This window comes from Lagopus muta, chromosome 2, assembly GCF_023343835.1.
Source record: "Lagopus muta isolate bLagMut1 chromosome 2, bLagMut1 primary, whole genome shotgun sequence".
In the NCBI taxonomy this organism is placed as follows: Eukaryota; Metazoa; Chordata; class Aves; order Galliformes; family Phasianidae; genus Lagopus; species Lagopus muta.
The window spans coordinates 49,283,872-49,304,317 of NC_064434.1; the positions used below are offsets into that span (position 1 = coordinate 49,283,872).

At 38.3% G+C, this 20,446-nt stretch overlaps 1 long non-coding RNA gene across 1 annotated transcript; it reads left to right on the top strand.

Annotated features, from left to right (window-relative positions):
• The first annotated feature begins 1,340 nt into the window (after positions 1–1,340).
• On the top strand, positions 1,341–20,052 carry LOC125689748 (uncharacterized). The gene is made up of 3 exons (XR_007375414.1): positions 1,341–1,532; positions 18,307–18,382; positions 19,333–20,052. It is a non-coding gene; the product is annotated as an uncharacterized LOC125689748 (long non-coding RNA).
• The last annotated feature ends 394 nt before the right edge of the window (positions 20,053–20,446 follow it).

Consider the following 20,446-nt stretch of genomic DNA (forward strand, 5'->3'; position numbering starts at 1 on the left):
TTCACCATCAACTCAGTTTGTCCTCCAGACTCTTCAAATTTTTGTAGCCCTCTTTTGGACGTTTCTGATAGTTTTATGTCCTTCTTACATTGTGGCACCCAAATCTTCACCCAATGCTCAAGGTGAGGCCACACACACAGTGCAGATCAGACAACTCCTCCACTTGCCTGGCAGCAATGCTGGGCCTGGTGCACTCCAGGGTATGGCTAACAGGGCACACTGCTGGTTCACATTCTACTTGCTGTCAACCAGAACCCCATATCCTAGGGGATAAAGCTTAAGGATTTTAAATCTTGTTTGCTACAAGCAGGTGACTTGTTCTGCCATATGGAAATGTGTAAAACATGAAAACAGTGGCAACACATACCATTCAGTATGTACAGTTCTCTTGCTGACTAGACTGGGTAGCCCTTTTCCTAGCACAGAAGTTGTGACACCATCGCTAATGAATGTTTAATTCTTAGCACACCCACAATAAGTTACTATTAACTTCACAGTGCAGCAGCAGGCAGAAAAGCATGAGCCAGACAGGCTGCACACAGGGACAGAAAACGGGTAGGAGGCCAAACGTATAGCAAGGCTGTGAGCTCCCAGGCACTGGAGGTGCACAGAAAGAGCGCAGTATCAATTAAAACGAATTGCCAGCAGGAGGAAAATATTAGAGAACTGCAAAGAACTGCAATGCTGCGGGCATGTGAGCAACCGCATACACCTGCGCGCAGGCAGTGAGGCAGCGATGCTCACACACCCTACTAAGGGCGGTCTCCCTACACCATCTTGGTTAAGGGCACGATTTCCCCTCCCCGCGACACTTCCGCCCCGGCTCAGTACGTCTGCTTCCTCTGCCCCTCTCGGGGATGGGAAGTATTGGTTAGCGCTTCGCTGCGAGGCTCTTTTTGGTGTCCATGCGGCGGGAGGCCGCTATGGGGCGCTCTACGCAGGGCTGAGCAGAGTAAAGCGGGCGCCGCGCGGAGCCGGGAGCGGCATCGGCATCGGGCTGTGTCCGGGCGTAGTTGGACGATCCCCGAACCGAAGCGCTGGTCGCACTGAGTGATCGGAGCAGTTTGGGGAAAGGAGACGACCGCATTTCGGGTGACATCTGCCTGAGGACAAGGGGGAAGAGGAGTCAGTCAGCCTCTCTGCCCTGCTCCGAGTGCAGCCGCTATCTCTGCCTGCCGGGGAAGCGATCCGAGCTGTGCGGGTGGCCCTTGCCCCGCGAGGGGCTGAAGCGCGATCACGTTGGGGCAGATGTGAGTGCTGGAGGTGAAACGTGCCGATTGATAGTATATTTGCCTTTCTCATTATGGTTTATTTTTTTTCTTTTTGTCTTTCAGAACTTCCTTAAGGTCAGAGGTACCGCGGTGGCTGCGGCTGGTCAGTTGTGCTGGCATCCACAGATAACAGCTGATCACGGGTAACAGCTGGTCCTGGGCCTTTGTGAAGTCTGCACAATGCGTGTGTTTACTTCGTTGTCCTCTGGAGAGGGATAGGGCCCTTCAAGTCAGGTGCAGCACAGCTTGACTGCGTCTCAAGTGAGTAGGAGTTGAAAGGTAAATTAGTGGTTGGAGGAAGAGTAGGAATTCACAGAGAAGTTGCTTGTAAGAAGACATGTCAAGAACAGTGAGTTCTGGTTGATCTGTTAAATGTGTGGTTTGTGTCACTTGAGAGACAAAGAGGCACAGTATGCTATTGAGACACAGTTTTTGTAACACATAGGACTTCAGAACTGTGATAAATGGGCAGCCTCTGCTGAGGGTCTGGTTGGTTTGAGACTACATTTTTCTCTTTGTTAGTTTTCTAAATCTTGCATACTGACAGGTGTTATCTGGCTGTTGCTGAAAGGAGAGGATCTTGGTTTATGTGGTCAGACTGTATGGTTTTTATTTGGTAACTTTCAGAATTGTCACTAAGTAAGTCAGGCTGGTTAACTGTGGCCCTTGTTCTTTATCATCTCCCTTACATCTTTGTCATTTGAGATTTGTGTGTGCTGGGAGAAAAAAGGAGTTGAAGTCCTTCCTTTCTTCCTTTTTTCCTACTGATGTGGTCTTCTTTGACCAAGAGGCAATGCAGTGCTGCCTTTCAGTTACTCTGATTCCAGAAACTGCACCATGTAATGACAAAAATATAGTGTAGGTTTGAATAATACCTAGTGTTCAATTAAATCAAGTGAAATTAGACATTTCAATTCTAAAAGAGTTGTGAGAAAACCGTTTGTCACTCACTTCTAAGATATTATGGTTCTGAAATTCTGTAAGTTGTTAAAAGATTCTAAGCTTTTCCATGTTATTTTTGTGGATTATTCTGTAACTGAAATGTATTAGGGTTCCTCAATGCACCTCTTAAGTAACACGTCTGTTATAAATTAGTGGTGCTTACAAGTTTTTGTCTGATGTGGTGCTGTGGTAATTTCAATACAGCATGTAAATGTGGAAATAATATGACAAGCATTGAGCGTTATAATTCATAACAGATCCATGGGATAAATGTGAATTCCTCCTTAAAAGAGAGCATGGAAAGTTGCCCAAATGCCTTTATAGTACTGGCATCTATCTGAATCTTTAATGCATATGAATCTTTTGTCTATCACTCTTTTGAGTGTGGATTGTTATTTTTGGCTTACTGGGTATTGTTGATGGTGTTTTGTTCTTTTGCTTTTCTTCACTTTTTTTTTTTCTTTTTCTAAAGAGCAACTCTCATAGATGACCTCAAGAGACTTTAGAGTATGCCCCTAGTTTGAAATGATGGAAAATTTACACCAGGTATAAGGAAGAAATGTTTTACAGTAAGGATGATGAGGCACTGGAAGATGTTGCCCAGCGAGATGGTGGAAACCCTGTCTTTGGAGACATTCAAGGCCAGGCTGGACCAGGCTCTGAGCTATGGTATCCCAGTTCAGTGCAGTGAAGTTGGATTAGATGGCCTTTATGGGTCCATTCCAATTCAAACAATTCTATGATTCTGTGTCTACTTTCTAATTCATTAATGTGATATAGAGCATTTTTGCATCTGAGATGATCTGACTTATCAATTCTCTGAATTTGTTTTTGTTTTAATTATGCTTTTGGCCTGGTGTTCCTCTTCCTAAAGATTATAAGTTTATTTCATCAGCACTCATCAGAGTTTCCTTCCACTTCAGTTTTTCTAGAAAGCTTCTCTGTGCTCGTTAGAATGCAATTTAGAAGCAATTCCATAAATGCATAAGCTTTTTGCTCAAACCAGCAAAACCGTTCTAATTAACTTATTTTCTGATAGATGCATTCAAAGTGGTGCCATAGTGGCATTCTGTTTTCTTTTTTCCCACAAACTGTCTGAGTAAACGATCTATCTTTTCCTAGTGGAAAAAAAATGTTCTCAATACTGTGGCAAGTTTCATGTCAATATTAAGACTCATATTTGTGAGTTTTTTTGCATTTAGCTGCTTCTGTCATTAATTTTTATATTCATCTTAATATATGAATTAACTTTTCCTGTTACATTTTAAAATTCGTTGGCAATCTTTAGAAATGATTATAAAAATTCTATCTGCAAAGATGTTCTATACCTTCTGAAAAAAGAAGATACTGTGTAGGAGTGAGGAAAAAGAGTGTAGGTTTATGTTTACATTGCCTAATATAAGCTTGTCCGATTCTGGTGAAGTACAATTGTCATGTATTCCACTTTCAGTTTCTTTAACATCTTCCTCCTCTTCATTTCTTTTACTACCAAAATTTGCTGTCCTTCTTAGTTCCTCAGTTGCGGGTTTAGTTTTTCTTGACTAGAGGAAGGGAATACAAGAATTTTCAATTGCTGAATTACTTTGACTTATGCTGGAGAACTCACATATTAGAGACTTTGTGTTTCTAGTAGTTTCTGACTGGATATTAAGATGAGTAGCTCAGTTGACTTGCAGTTGATCTAGGCAGTAGTCACTTAGAGAAACAGAAAATATAGTCTTAAGATTTTTTTTTGCTTTTTTTTTTTGCTTTTTTTTTTTTTTGGATGTTGCTGCTTTTGAAGGTGTGGTGAAGGCTTCTTGTTTGTTTGTTTAAATGACTTTAGAGTTTTGTCCAAACTTGAAAACTGCAATTCTCATTTATACTTGAGTATCACCTAGGGCTATCAAATTTCAAAGGGGAGATTTTCTTCTCTATTTCACCTCTTCCCACTTCCTTGATCCATTTGGGATCAACTTCAGTTTGTTTGTGATTTTGTTTGGTTTGGGTCTTTGTATGGCTTTTGTGTTTTGTTTGTTGTTATTTATTTATTTTTTTTTTCTTCCAGAAGGTTGCAAGAGCCTTGGCTGTGTCCAGTTCTAACAGCTGAGTATATTGTTGTCTTTGCTAATGCAGGTCTTGACTCTTCTGTTTGTTCTTCTTATTTACACAAAGAGATGCTACAATTCAAGTTCTGACTTTTCTTTTTAGGTTATTTTCATAATGTTTTCATAACGCATATAATGCAATATGAGGAGCTTAGCAAATCAAGAACAATATGGTTTTGGCAAATGCTAATCCCACTTCTTTGTGAAAGGAGAGTTGCTGTCAGAAAGAAAAGTAACTTAGTCTTACATACTCAGGCAGTATCCTTGCCTTTGTTCATTGTTTTTAAATATTATACTTCCATGTGGTCTTAGGAACGTTTAGATGGATGGATGTGTTCTAGTCTTGCTCTCTGACTAGTCGCAGTCATCTCTGCAGTATGAGAAACACTTACCAGACACTAGTAAATGGAAATTGCCATTTACTACTATTAGTGTTAGGTTATTCTGGTTGCAGTCAAGTTTGCCCATGGCTTCTGTATCCTGAAGTATTTGGAAGGTAGAACAGGAAAACTTTTCAAGATGAGCAACCTAATGTAATATCAGTTATAAAATGCATAATGCTTGTTGAAGAGCTGTCGGATGTGCAGCTGTGTTATGAGAATACACCTTAAGCAGAGGCTTATATCCTTTATTGTGAAATAAAGCTGAGAAACTTGAAATGCCTAACTTGTTCTAGTGTGACTTGATGCTTTCTCAGAAAAATCTTGGCAATGAAAGCCAAGGAACCGTCTGAAAACTGGTATCTCACAGATCTTTTCAGGGCATTTGAATACTTCCTTAAAAAGACAACTACTAAACCCAATTCAGAGAGCTGAGAAGGTAACTAGCTTGGACTTCCTTTCTCCAACTGCCAACTATTCACATTGGGTTGCTACTTAGCTTATGTTGGCTCTTCTCTCTAAGAGAAACACAACTCCTGTAATATAGGAACTTTATAAAAAAATAAACACTGCTGTAAAAACCTTTGTTCTCCTGAGAAATTCTTCCTGGTTCTGCTGCCTTCTTCCTTAGCATTGTTTCAGGCTTAAACAGGTAGGATACCACTCCCTCAATCTAAGTAGTTCCCCAAATGTGCTGTCGTGTTACTCTGCATCTGAGAGCTTTCTGCTTGTTAGGTATAGTCTGTAGGTTGTTTTTCTGTGGTTTTTTTTGGTGGTTTTTTTTTTTTTTTTTTTTTTTGTCTGCTAATGACATTTCAATGAAGGGCTGCAACAGTTTTGAGAGATTATGTGTTGTATTGAAGAGTGGTCACTGTACATGATTCATACTAAACCAGTATCCTGATCTTTGCTATCATCTCTTTCTGGAGACTGCACTTGATATAATAATATATATCGGACAAGGCTTGTGAAGGGAGGTAATCATCTTTTATTAGGCTGGCTTATAATGGGACACAGTTCCAGGCAAGCTTTAGGTCACAGAGTGACCTAGACACACATCAGATCTTTTTTCTATCTACATTAGTCTAATAAAAGGTATTACATCTCCATGGAAACACTGCCTGACTTGCAGTCTTGTTAATACAAGGCTGCAACAACGTGGCAACCATCATCAAAGCTGACCAACATGCTATATACTATGTACACTTTCCAGTCCCCACTGTGCTGTGTGCGCTTATTTTGTCTCTAGGGTTTTTATATTCAAGATGTGATTAATTATGCTTTGATCAACAGTCTTTCTGTTAAGTAAAATTTGAATCCAAATTTAGTTTGTCTGTCTTGAAGATCTTGATTTTGGACTGCCTTTGCTATCTTTCAACATTGCTTTAATATGTGTTTTAATAAATGAGATCCAGTTTAATAACTGTAGAAGCCTTAAAGGTCATTCATGCTTTGTATACAAGCATGTATAATTTATCAGAATATTTGTCACTTTTTGTTTTGTTTTAGCTTAATTGTTTTCACAAGCAGACAAATACTTCATGGGATAACCTTTACTGCTGTCTGTTGTTCACCAAGTGAAGGATACTACAAACTTGTTGATGATGCCTATTTTATGTAAAGTGTATTTCCTACTTGAGATAAGTAACTAAATTGGAAAGCAATTTAACTGGTGTTTTAGGCTGTATCAATAATGATCTCTTAGCTTCCTATATTCTATTTCCTTAGATCTTCTCTGTTTTCATGAAAATACATTTTTTACTTCATGATAAAGGAAGACTCAAATAATTAATTTGAAGAGTTTAGTGTTAATTACAGAACATTTTTTTTTTTTTCCTCCTGCCAAAGCTGAACAGTACTGAGAGCTTCTCAAATGTTTCCTTTGAGCTTTTTGTGGAAAAAAAGTTCCTTTGCAAGGAAGCTCTTGATACCAAGCGTAAGCAAGAGAGGCATCAAGTCTGAGGCAGTGATTAACCATAGCTACTGAGTGATGCCAATATAAAATTTTAGATAGTTCAAAGTCATGTGATTATGTGCACTTCTCAGTGGACCTCAGTGACAGAGGTATGGGAGTGTACTGGTGTCAGCTTGCAAATGTGAACTGTAGGGACTTATAAGTAATATTATGGTTTAGGTGAATAAGAACATCAGTTACTACATGGAATTCTTTGCTTATATCCTTAAGCAGCCATTCTGTAATTCTAGGAAAAGACTTAGATTAGAAGGGTCCTTGAAGATCATCTGGTTCCAACTTCTCCACCCGTGCCACAGGCAGGGCTGCCATCCACCAAATCAGGCTGTCCAAGACCTATCCATCCTGGCCTTGAACACGCCCAAGGATGGGGCACCCACAGTTTCTCTGGGCAGTCAGTGCTCACCACCCTCTGAGTAAAAACAACAACAGCAACAAAACAAACAAACAAAAACAAACAAAACCCTTTGCTAAATGTAATCCAAACCTACCCTTTTTTAATTTAAAATCATTACCACTTGTCCTGTCATGACACCCTCTAGTAAAGAATTCTTCCCCATCTTTCCCAGAAGTCCCTTTTAGATACTGGAAGGCCACAAAGGAGGCCTCCCTGGAACCTCTTCTTCTCCAAGCTGAACAAGCCCAGCTCCCTTAACGTTTCTTTGTAGAAGAGGTGCTCCAGCTCTATCATCATCTCTGTGGATTCCTCTGGACTTGCTCCAACAGCTCCATGTCTTTCTTGTGCTGGGGGACCTGGAGGTAAACATGGTAGTCAAGATGGGGTCTCGCAAGAGTGGAATGGAAGGGGACAATTGTTTCCCTCACTGATGGCCACACATTGTGTTTGTTTGTTTTTTTGTTTGTTTTAAGGTAGCAAAAGATACAATTGGCTTTCTGAGCTACAACCACTAATTTCTAGCTGGCTCATGTCTAGCATTTTTTGTCCACCAGTACACCTAGTATCATTGCTCAATTATAACTATTGACTGGTAAAAGCCCATGAATAGACCTCTTGTTATTTTTTTCCAGATTGTTAGTTTAAGTCCTGTAGCCAAACACTGGGACTACAAAAGAAAAAAAAAAAAAAAAAAAAAGAAAGAAATTAAGCTGCAATCCAACAGAGTCTGCTCAAGAGCTGCTTGCAGAGAACCTCTTAAACTATTATCTCTTATTAATAATTCTTTCCTGAAGCAACTGGTGTTGTAGAGCATATACTTGTTCAGTCTTGGCTGGAGCTACAGTCAAGCTACGCTTGAGTTCATAGTTTATATATAGATGTTAGATGGTATACTAATGAGCACAGTAGTTAGTCACTACTTCTCAGCACATCCCAAGGAAGTTTGTTCTTTATATACTTAAAGATTTTTCATTTTCCCTTGAGCTCTTTAGTAGTTTACGTTAGTAATCACCACCACTTTTCATAGTTTTAAAATAACACTGATACTGATAATGAAACTCTTGTAGTGCATTTTCTTTTTACCAATGTAAGATTTAAATAATCTTACACACAAACAGTAAGGAATGTATGCAGCTGACAAATCAGTAACTTTTGATATCTTACTTTATGGGATCTGCATTAATGCAGTTTTGGGGTAGTCAACATTTGAAAATAAAAAGTAAAAAAAAAAAACCAACATAATTAGGTCATGTGTTTTATGTTCTGTTGTATTTTTGAGATGAACCGATTGAAAAAAATGAGGTTTTTCATTACATTCTCAAATTGTCTTCTTTGACAATAATTGTTAACATCTACATATGGTTACTTTAAATTAATGTTCTTATGAAATCTGTTTATTTCTAATCATTCAAAATACTATCATAACAATAATTTTACGTTTATTGTATGTTGTGGTTTAACTTGACAGGCAGCTTAGCACAGCTGTTTGCTCCTAGTGGGATAGGGGAGAGAATAGAAGGTGAGGGGAAACGAAAGTAGATCTTGTAAGTTGAAATGAAAATTACTTACTTACTAAGACAGAAAAGGAAGAGAAAAATAATAATCATGATAAATATAAATATGTTGGTATATCATTACCATTATATATCTCATTACTTTATGTATACTTAGAAAACAAATTATACACAGTGCAATTGCTCACCACCTGCTGACTGATGCTCAGCCTGTCCCTGAGCAGCAGCTGCTTCTCCCAGCCATCTCCCTCAGCTTTATAGTTCTACATGATGTCATATGGTGTGGAATGTCCAGCCTGGGTCAGCTGTCTTGCTTCTATCCCTTCATAGTTCTTTGCACCCCTAGATCCCCTTGCTGGCAGGGCAGTAGGAGAAGCTGAAGCATCCTTGGATCTGCACTACTCAGCAACAACTAAAACATTGGTGTGTTAGCAGCACTGTTTTCTCCTGAAGCCAAATCATAGCATCATACCAGATACTATGAAGACTAACTCTGCCACAGCTGAAACCAGGATGCTAAAAAAAGATTCTATGAGTGAGTTGACGTCCTCATGGAAGGTTTTGAGGACATAACTGGGCAGAGTGGTGAATAAAACCATCTTGACTTCCATTTCCTACTAAAAGTTGGACTAACTAGATGATCAAAGTCTCTTCTAGCCTGGGCTGTTCTAGGATTCTGTAGTTGTGCATAGTTGAAATGGCATTTCTTGTATCCAGAAACCTTTAAGCACTGGAAAATTATTTTAGTAGTCACACTATATCATTAGCACAATAATGTCAATGAATGGGAATGGTAGCCTTAGGCTACATAGGAAAATATTAATTTTTTGAACTTGAATACTTGTATTTAGTGCTGCTCTTTAATGATTTACCTGAAATACTGAGGAAGACTTCTGCATTTAATCTTTTACGTGTTATATGGGGTAGTAAGCAAGGATAAACCGTACTTAAAGAAAACTTCGTTTTGAAATTCTTGGGATTGTTAATGGGATTATTCAGTTGTATCAGATCTGACTTCTGGATTGATTTGAAAAGCTTTATTCAATGAAAAGACTACATAACTAAGTAGTATTGATTGAAATGAAGTTTGGAGCCTTCAAGGATGAAATGAGTTTTTTGAAAGACTGCAGAAAAAGTGTGCCTTGGTGAAAATGTAGTACGAAAAATAATGTGGTGGTTTCATAACTCTGTTCGTCAGAGGATTACACTCATGTCAGCAATGGATATTAAGCTATTGTTTTCTGCTCAAGCTGTTTGAATAAGAAGGTTGACTATTTGCTCACCAAGGTTCCCTAACAATTGCCAAGATTAACAGTTTAGTAACAATCTAACAGTTAAACAGTTAAATAACAAAAATTGGATTCAGTGCAGTGGTTATGATCCAAATGTCACAAATCCTTTTCTTTTGAATAGGAATTTCCGTAAATCCACTGTATCAAATTTCTGAATCTGGAAATGCTGTATTAGGAGGCCTATTCTTAGTCCTTATTAATGCTGATCTTTTAATATAGACCACTAATTTCTTACCAGAAACTGAAGTACGAAGTCCTCATACATTGCAATATCTACACTGAGATAAAGCAAACTACAGGAGATCTATTCCTTCCGTTGTCCCCTTAGTAACACTGAAGCAAGGGCATCTTAGCATTTTCTGCTGCTTTTAAGTATCCTTATTTCCTTGTTTGTGCCTATAGCAGTAGTCTCTTCACATTATTTGAAGAATCTAAACTTCACTTGAATAATTTCTTGTGTAATAAACTAAATATTATTGAATAAACCACTGAGTTGCTTTGGTTTTATTTTGTTCTCCAGACTTCGGATGATCACTGAATGCTAACAAAATTTATCTTCTGAAATTAAGACAAATGTGGAGTTTTTTTTGCCTTGAATCAGCTGTACTTCTAAATAGTTCAGTATACTTAAAACCCTTCAGGTAGAATCTACAAAACCTAAACCATGGGTCTTTTATTTAAAATCTACCTTTCCTTGACACATGTCACTGATGAAAACATTCTTATGCGTGTTTTTGCTGATGGTCAATCACCTTGCAGGCTTAACTGCAGAATGGTGATTTACTGATGCTTTTTAATGTGGATTAAATCTATTTCCTCTCTCCTTGTTTTCTGGTGGGCTGCAGTTAGAGCTGTTGAGCAAAGCAGTCCTATTTTTATTTTCTGCTTCAATGACTTTGATACAAAGGAGATGACTAAAGTTTATTGGCAGACTTCTGTTTTGACACCAAGAGAAAAGAAGAAAAACTATAGAAAATGTAGTGATTGTCTTCATGTGTATAGTTATACTTGGAGATGGTCACTGTAATAATGAATGAGCACTTCAGCAAGACTGAGATTGAGAACTTTTGCTGTCAGTCCTGAAGTTGCCATCATTTTGTAAACTGGAAGAACAAATTCAGATTTGCCCAAGGATGTGGTGGCACTAAATTAAGAGTTCTTCACCCAATTCCACCTATGCCGTCACTAGATCCTGTCTGTTGTGTGGCAATTTGAAGCGTTTCTATTGCCTAAAAGATTTGCTTCTCCTAAGTCACTTTAGCCTTCTTCCAGAAGATCATTAACTGACACATTCTAAAAAATAATCCATCTGTGCTTGCTATCCTGAAGGCATAGGGGAAAAAAAAAAAAAAGGATTTGAGTGCTCACTATGTACTTGCATACAAGCTATGTTCTTAGACCTATGTTGCCTGTGGTTTCCGAACTATTGAAGTTACTTGAGAATTACCAGAGGTGAAATTACATTGCTTTGTGATAACAAAGGATCTTACAAGCAATTACTTTAGTGAAGAGCTCCTTTTTTTTTTTTTTACTGCTTCTGTTGCACAGCTTGAGATGGAATGTGTGTCTACATTGTAGTGTTAATGCAGACTTTAAATCAGAGCTTTCAGCATAGGCAGATACTGCAGCTGCAGTGCAAAGCCAGTAATTTAAGTCATGGTCTGTGTATAAACTGAAATTTGTTTTGCCAGATGTATTTCAATTTTTCTGACATGTCTAATAACTTTGTTGATAAGGGTAACTCTTTAACTAGGCACATTACCCTAATGTTCATGTAAAATGAAAGAAAATAAATTGTTAGATATAAACAAATGAGTTTTTACAGTGAATCACATGATTGGCAGAGGTAGCTGACAAGTCAACTTTTTTTAGTAGGTCTGAACTTTTACCATCACTGGTGTTATTGGAACATATCTAATACTACTCGCTGTTGCAGCATATGGTGTGTTAATGCTTTCTTTTTATTTTTAGTATGCCAGAACCATGTGTTCCTCCCTGCAGCATGAGCTGGCTTTCCTTATTCACATTCCTTGCAGTCCATCTGTCTATAAATGATTTTAAAAATACATAGAATGATGATGCAAAGATACTAATGTGTTAAGTCACTAACAATAAAAATCAAACCTGGAAAATTTGTTGTGTATTTGGCCCAAACACGCTTTAACACCACCTTCAAAATCAAGTAACTTCCAGCTTTTATCTAAAACTTTTAATAGAAGCTTTTCATCTAAAATAAGTATTTGTCATATGTCAAAAGCATCTTTAGGAGTAAATCTGTTTTTTTTTTTTTTTTTCTTGTGGAATGCCTAGTATTTTGTGGAAGGGAGATGCTAAAAGATTAAGACTGTGTCAAACTGAGGGAAAGCAATGTAAAATGAGTCCTATGTGACTTAAAAAGAAACTGAATGTCTTGCTTTGTTCTGTTTTTGCAAGTCATGGTGAAATGAAGGAAGCTAGAAGATGCATGCCTGTTAGATATAGCTGAGCTAGTAATTTATATATTCTGACAGGTGGTTGGTTTTCACTGGATAATCTTGGTTCCAAATGAAATGTTATTTTTGGAATTGGTAGAATAAGCCTGTACTTGAGAAGTAGTAGTGGTTGCCACCTTTTCCTGCATTATCTCAGTAGTTACTGATCTGACAATATTAACATGCTCAGAAGTGTCTGTAACTCTATGCCCAGCATTGGTGAGGCCACGCCTGGAGTGTATGGCCAGTTCTGGGCCCTTATTCAAGGGAGACACGGACCTACTGGTAGGAGCCCACTGTAGTGCCACAAAGATGGTGAGGGGACTGGAGTGTTTCTTTTATAAGGAGTGGCTGTTCAGCCTGGGTGTCATCCAAAATCGGAAATCAAACTCCCTAATCCTAGTGTGGTGTTAGAAAGCAACATTCCTTTATTCCTCATGATATTTACTGGGTGACTTGACAAATTAAGTATGCTCTCAGTGTTCACGTTTTATATTAACAGTTAAGATACACATATGCAATACATTTGCAAACATATTCATTCTTTTTCAAGAACTTTATTAATGTATGCTAATGTCCTTCTGGGCATGCATGGTAGGGGCCTCCAGAGGTCCTAGGCCACCTACTTCCTCTTCATTTTACCATCATCAGCTTCATCATGGTGATTTTTGGCTGACCTCTAGCTATTTTTCCCCAATTTGGCAAATTTCCATTGCTTCTTATGCCATCATGAACAAATTTCTATCTTGGCGTACTATAACCAAAAACAGCACATGTGAAATTCAAGAAAAAAGTCTTTGCATCCTTGTGGATGCAAAGATAAAAGTGACTTCAGTGCTTCTGTGAAGCCAGATAGTTGACAGAAACAAGGCCATTCACACATCAAGCAAAGCCAAGCTAGAAAGTTTTATTGCTAAACTAAAATAATGTAAACTAATATACTGTTCCCTATTGCTAAACCAGGCTTTATGATGGGGAAGTGGTGCTTAGTGCCAGAACACAAGAAGTTCTCCCTGACCATCAAGGAGCATTTCTATACTGCATAAGTGAACAACCACTGGCACAGGTTGCCTGGAGAGGCTGTAGAGTCGTCATCCTGGGGCATTTTGAAAATCCATCTAGATGATGTCCTGAGCACCCCATTGTAGGTGGCTCTCCTTCAGTGGAGTAGGGGCAATCAGATCACCTCCAGAGGTCCCTTCCAACCTCAACTACTCCGTGACTCACAAGTTGTGCTTTTAGCAGTGGATTCCTTAGGATTATTGAGCATACTTCAGAGTAATGTTTGCTCTGGGAGAGCCTTGCATTTAAGCCTGCAGTTAAGCAAGAACCTAAGATCTTGTGACCTGACAGCAGGGAAAACTGGTGACAAAGCTAGAAGTAGTGTTTTTGTTGTTGTTTTTTTTTTTCCATTTATTTCCACGCCAATGATCTGATAAATTGCCCCAGCAAGCTTTCTCTTTAGAGAAGAGATAAAATAGTAAGTAGAACTGGCCTGGCATTCAATGTCTCGTCATCTCATGATGGCTCTTGTAAATCCTTTTGCCTAATTGCTGATCCTTCATTTCACATATGCAGCTACAATTTCTTTATTTTGTATTTATTTTTTGTTGTCAATATGTGGCATGCTTCATTTAATAAATCTTGTGTAAACAATTGTTCATAGCTATATCTCTGTAGTCTTTGCCAGTTCCAGATCAGTATCTGAATAGTAGATCAGCTTCCACCCACAATCTTGAATGTAGTAATAATTCTGTAACCTGTGTTTTCTAACACTGTGTGATTTTATTTTTCTTCCTCTCAAGGTAGAAGAGTGTGACTTCTGTGCTGTTTGTCAGCTTCAAACAGCTTTAAACTTGTAAACGGGCATATTGTTCTCATCGACAGCTGGTCAGGGGTGAGCAGAAACTACCATACAACTGGCACAAATCCAGATTCCATCAAAAAAGAAGTAGGCAGAACCAATGCTGTTTTTATCTGGAACTGGGTGAAGGTAGACAGTAAGTCAGAACCCTTCAGCACTCAAATGAGCACTGTATCCAGGCTTGGATCTTCTTTGGCAGATCGCTCAGGACAGTAAATCTTATGCGCAATGTGTCATTCCAGCATATCTCTATCTAAATGTGGTTAATCCACCTTTTTTTTTTTTTTCCTAAGAGCATATCTATCTTACTTATTTCTGCACACCCTTCCTCTGTGATGCACCCTTTTCTTCAAATCCTCATGCTAGCCCATAAATACAATGTTGTCTAATTCACATGAATTATCTCAAATGGTCATTCAAAGGATTAGGCTCAGATTAAAACCCTACTGATTATATGATTTAAGTAGACTCAAAATGTCATTGTCAGATGTCTTTCACCTCTCCAGCTGTCCTTAGTGAACATGAGTCAGAAGCTGAGTTCTATCCAGCTGAACTTGGAAGTCTTAACTGTTAAACCGTTAGGATAATTTATTTGGCAGTTTAAAGATGTGGACTGGTGCATTACTGAGGTGACAGTAGCCTTTTTGGAATGCTGCCTCGTTTCATTTATTTATTTACTTATTTATTTATTGAAGAGAGAGTATCTCAGGCCTTTGTTTTCTTCTACACACTGAAAATGGTATTTTCTGGTAGAACTGAGCTTACCATGGGCTGATAATGTTGGTTTTGTTGTTGTTGTTGTTGTTTTGAAATGTCCATGTAAATTCCTCAGACTGGTTGTGTGTGTTTTGTATACTGCCTATGAAGAAACAAGAAATCGACACCTTTCCCCAAATACCACAACTTAGATACAGGATGTATCTCTCTTGTTCAGGGCTGCTCTGTAACATTCCATTTTGGAGAGATGAGTGTTTTTCGTAAGTGTAACAGAGCATGTCAATACCTGGGACCTCTAATTAATCCTTGGAATTGTGTGGGTTTTTTTTTCACTTTTGAACTTCTGGTTAGCTTCTTGTTCTATCCCTTGCTGACATTTCTGTAATAAAGTAGCACTTGGATGTTGTTCATTAAGAGATTTTTTTATTTCTGCTGGAACTGACTGAGATACATCCAGGTATTTATCGCAGTGAAACTGGTCTTTTCCTGAAAATAAAAAGAAATTATCCCTTGATTTGGAGAAATGTTCTTGTCATTTTCCACAAAAAGTTTAGGGTGCAGCACAGCTCCATCCATAGTAATCAAAATCCGTCTCAGATGTGCAGAATGAGGAGGACCTCCTGGGTCAAGTTATGGTCCACTCCACTAAGACACAGGGATCCTTATAATTAGCAGGGATGTATATACATCATATGTCCAGACTGTGCTTCTATGTTCTGTCCTGATATTCTTACTACAGAGGCTGGTTTTGGTACAGCTACTCTGCAGATAAGTACACCACATCTTGTCACAGTGAGGTTAAAAGAGTGCTACAGAACTAGTCACCCTGTACAAACTGTAGTTACAGCCTGTATGTCTGATCTTCGTGGCCTTTCCTGCCTTTGAATGCTTAAAAGAAGAGCTCTGTACTTAGTGGTCACCTAGCGACCGTGTATACAATACAGGAGTGTTTTTTCTCTTTTTCAAGTTACTACATCTTGTGAGCTGCTATTGAGTGTCAGGCTACAGATGAAGTTTTTCCTTTTTCCAGTGCAAATCCACGGGTGTAATGGCAAGCTTTTGTACATTTAAAACAAAAGTATCAATAGATTTGACCTCTTGTAATTTTATTTCTGTAGGTACAGAAAAACAATGTTCTGTATTTGATTGCTGGTTACCCTGGCTGCATTTAAGTACATCTGTGTTTTGTTATGGTTTTAAACACTGCATAACATTAGAACTATTACACAATGATTTCATTTTACTTCCATGCTAATTCCTACAGGCTTCAATAGAAATGCACACAAGAAGCAGGATTTAGTGCTAGATTTACAACATATTTAATTGTCCTCTTTAAACATACAGCTTCTACGATAATAATGAGAAGATTTTCAACTGTTTTTGAAGATTTCTGAAGCCAGTGTTGAGGAATAGCTATGGAAAGAAGCTGGTCTGTGTAATTAAGATAATTAAGCCTAAAACCACCCTTTATATTCAGGGTGTGAATAAAACTGCAATAGAAGTTCACTAACTAATAAAATGTATCTTGACAAACAAAGCTTTTGAGAAGTTGGGGAAATTAGCAAGCTGAAAACGTAGAAAATACTGGAGTGTCAGTGTTCTCAAGAAAGATTATCTATGAGATTGCCTTACCCTTCTGGCTTCAAAACGGATGCAGCTTCACTAGAAATAGTAGGAGAGATGTATGTAAGAAACTGAGAGTAAAGCAACACACAAACGGCATTTTAAGACTGGGTGAGGTTGCACTCCATGGACAGAAGTCTAGATGTATTCCAAAACTTCAGGTGTTTTCTAATACTAGCATGGCAGGGTTAGTGTGTTGGGATTTAATTGTGATGCAGTGCTTGGCTTTAGTGTTGGAAAAAATCTGAATTGGTCTAGAAGTATAGCTCTCATGACTTAAACTATGCATTCTTATCACACAACTAACCTCTATGTTTATGTTTTCTTTCTGGAATGCATCCATTCAATAAAGATTGAGTACTCAAGACATCACAGGAAAAGATGTGAAAATGAACATATAATAGAAGCTGAACTGTGTTCTTTTGCATGCTATTTATTTACATTAAGAGATTTCTTATAACCCAAGGCTGTGTTTTCTAATATTTTATTTTCTGTTGACACATTTCATTTCTGGCACTTGTCTGTTGATTAGCAAAATACCAAATACTTGGGAAAGGGCTTAGCCTAGTTTTCATTCTACAGTTTAAATCAGATGAGAAGCAAGAATCATCTTGCATTTTTTGCATTCTGCCTTTCCTCATGAATCCATTGCTGGGAAGAGAGAAACCTGAAGGTATTTGTTCTAACTCATTCTTCCTTAGCTGCTCACTTTCACTCCTAGACCTTTCTTTCCATTAAAATGATGGAACTGCTTTTGCATGAGAATTATTTGAACTGGATTATAGAATTGATCCAAGTTAAATATGTATTGTTTATAATCCCTTTAATCCGACTTGCCTTGATTTAATATTGCAGTGTGCTGCAGAAGGTGGTACAGTAGAGAGGGAATGGAAGGGACTAAGTAACATGGCATTGTTGAGGGAGTAGGGACAGAAAAATGCTTATCAATCCTACAGTCATTTGGAGATTGCTCAGTGTTCCCTGTGCAATTTTGAAGGAACAGTACCTAGCTGAACAGAACTAGAGGACAGCTCTTTCTGAACAGTAACATGGGGGAAAATCATTTTTTTCCTAGGTGGGAAAAGCAAAAGATTGTTATATTTATGGGACTTCTTCAATAATATAACTAGTAAATGTGCAGGTGGAATGTCCTCATGATTGTGTGTGTGTGTTAGACTGACTTAAAAAAAAAAAAAAAAAAAAAAAAAAACCCTAAAATACAGCTAGCTACATCCTGAGACTTGTTCCTCAGTGCTGAGTGCAGAACCTTAATCATCAATGATGATTAAGGATGATTAAGGGAAAATGAAAGTAATCTTAATCTGTTATTTGCAATGTCCCTGAAGAAGGTGACAGTGGGATCTGATTGCAGCTCCTTCTATACTTTACCTCTCCCTAGCCTCTAGGTACACTTTCATTTGATGGCTTTGTCTTGTTTATTAACATGTACTCTCAATGCAGTAGTTTTTGTGGGGAAGAACGTGTAGTCTAGCAAGGAAGAACATTGATAGCAATTTCAAAAACAGCTTTATTACATTTTGCTAACTAAACAAAGATGATGACAGTTGCAGTTGGAGCATAAATAGTATTTCAGTTTCATTTAAACAGCAGCGTGTGGTTGCTACAATGGTAATTTTAACCAAACGGGAAAGGAAAAAAGAATCCTACAAAAACTACAGTCACTACTTTCTCCAGCATCTCACAATATAGAAAAACTAGCCATTTCCATAACATTTCTGGATATTAAATAAATTTTCTTTTGCCTTAAACTTTTAGGAACTTGAAAAAGCAATAAACAAGAGTGGTTTAGACACAGATACAGAAAAATAAAGTTCTACTTGTTCAGATTCAGGTAAATCAGGCTGAGCTTAGCCACTTTTGTTTGTCTTATTTTCAATCTTGAATCTTTCTTAGTCTAAACCAGCTGAAGAGTGTTCTTAAATAGCCATTAGTGGAGTGGGAATGATACACAACACCCCATAACCACAGAGCAGGTGAGTGTTGTCTGTTCAAATAATCTCTCTAGCCATCAAGAGGCAGACAAATTTAATATAATTTATTACTTATTTTTAAAACTTACTAAGAACACTTATTTTTACTTTTCAAATACATGGTTAAAATTGCATGCTGGCACTTTGTGAAGAGTTTCTCCTCTGTTTTTTTTGTTTTTTTTTTTTGAGAAGAATAAAGCAATGGAAGCCCTGTTCTTCCTTGAAAGCTTCCAAAAGCTTCAGTAAAGATGACTAGCTTTGCAGGAAGCCCTGAAGATCAAATAATCTGTCCTGAATTTGGAATTTCTTCTTACATCAGCAATTGGCTTTGGCTCAGATTTTTTATCTCATTTTTAAACTTTAATGGCTTCAAGCATTTATGAATGGATTTTTTAAAAAGCTGATTGCAGTTAATGCTATCTTAGCTTGTTTAAAACACGCCATTTTTCAGCATGCAACTTTCACTCACAATAAAATCAAAATAATCTTTTAAGGTGTAGTGAGCATTTTCATGGAATTTAGAAGCTCTTGTCCAACTGGGAAAAGTCTGAAACAAGTATTCCTCATGCATAATTAAAGAAGAAATGAATACCACTTCTGTGCTATTTTTATAGGAAAACATGTTAAAGGGTTAGTAATAAATACGACTCTAGGTCTGATTTTTTTTCTTTTTAAAATAACAAAAGCTGCTGGTCATAAATGGAAATTAACTTATTTCTTAGAACAGTTATTTAATTGTACAACTTACTGTGAGTCTTTATTTTAACACAGATATTCTGTGTGCTGAGTCTGCCATCTGCTTTTCCTGCAGGGTGCGTGGAGAAGAAAAACAAATCAACAAATCATTTGGATACCCAAAAAAATAAACAGTACTTGAATCAACTGTGCACGATGACAGCACAAAACCGAAAAGATATTGACGTTGGAAGAGCAACCTCTTAAAAGCTCTCTGAAATTTTGTGACTGCTTTGTCTTTTGCCTTCACTGTGATCAGTATAGGCGAATAATTAAAATAGCTGAATTTGAAACATCATAGAGTGTCTGAGAGTTAAGGCAGCTAACAAAGATGTGTTTTTTATCATAGCAGCAATGCAACAGCCTTTGAGTGTCACGTGCTGCAGCCACAAAAAGAAGAGTATTGCCTTGAAACCTGTCACCTTACCTGAGCTCCCATGTCATTCTCAGTTGTTTTGTATTGTGCTACTCGTCTTTAGGAAAATCTGTAGGTTAGTGCGTGGGAAGTTGACTTAGAGTTTATTCAGGGTCTGGTGTAAGAGGAGTTTATACAGGCTGCTGCTATAGCCCTGTTGGACTGTTCTGTGGGTATCACTGTAGCACGGAAAGATCAGGATTGAGAGAAGGCAGATGAAGGTCATGACAGTAAAGCGTTGCTAAATGAGGGTTATTCTTTGTGACATCTGTTTTTAAGTATATATGAAACTACACTGTAGAGCAAGATTCCATCTCAAAGCTGAGATATCTGTTGCCAAAATTCATTTAAGAGAGGGCAGGGCTGGCTGCAGGGCTTGCCCGTTTCTCTACCGCGAGAGGAAAAAGCTGATGCTTCTGAGATTTTAAGTATATGTGACGTCAGAATAAATAGCAAACTATATAAGTGGATACCCAACTTTATTCCACTGGCTTTCAGCCCAACTCAGAAGTAAGGTTTGGTGACGCCGCTCTCCCTTGCTGCTTCCCCTCTTGCCCGGGCCCCGCCCCTGCGGCTGCTCCAGTCCCGCCCCGGAGCAGCAGGCGATGACCATTGGGCCCCGCCCTCCTTTCATTTGCATAGAGGGGTCGAGTCCGCCTCAGGCCCCGCCCCTCACGGGCGTGCGGCCATGCGCGCGCTGTTGTGGCACGTGAGGGCGGCGCACGTGGGCCCGTTATGTAAAACACGGGGGCCGAAGGGGCGGGGAGGCACCTGA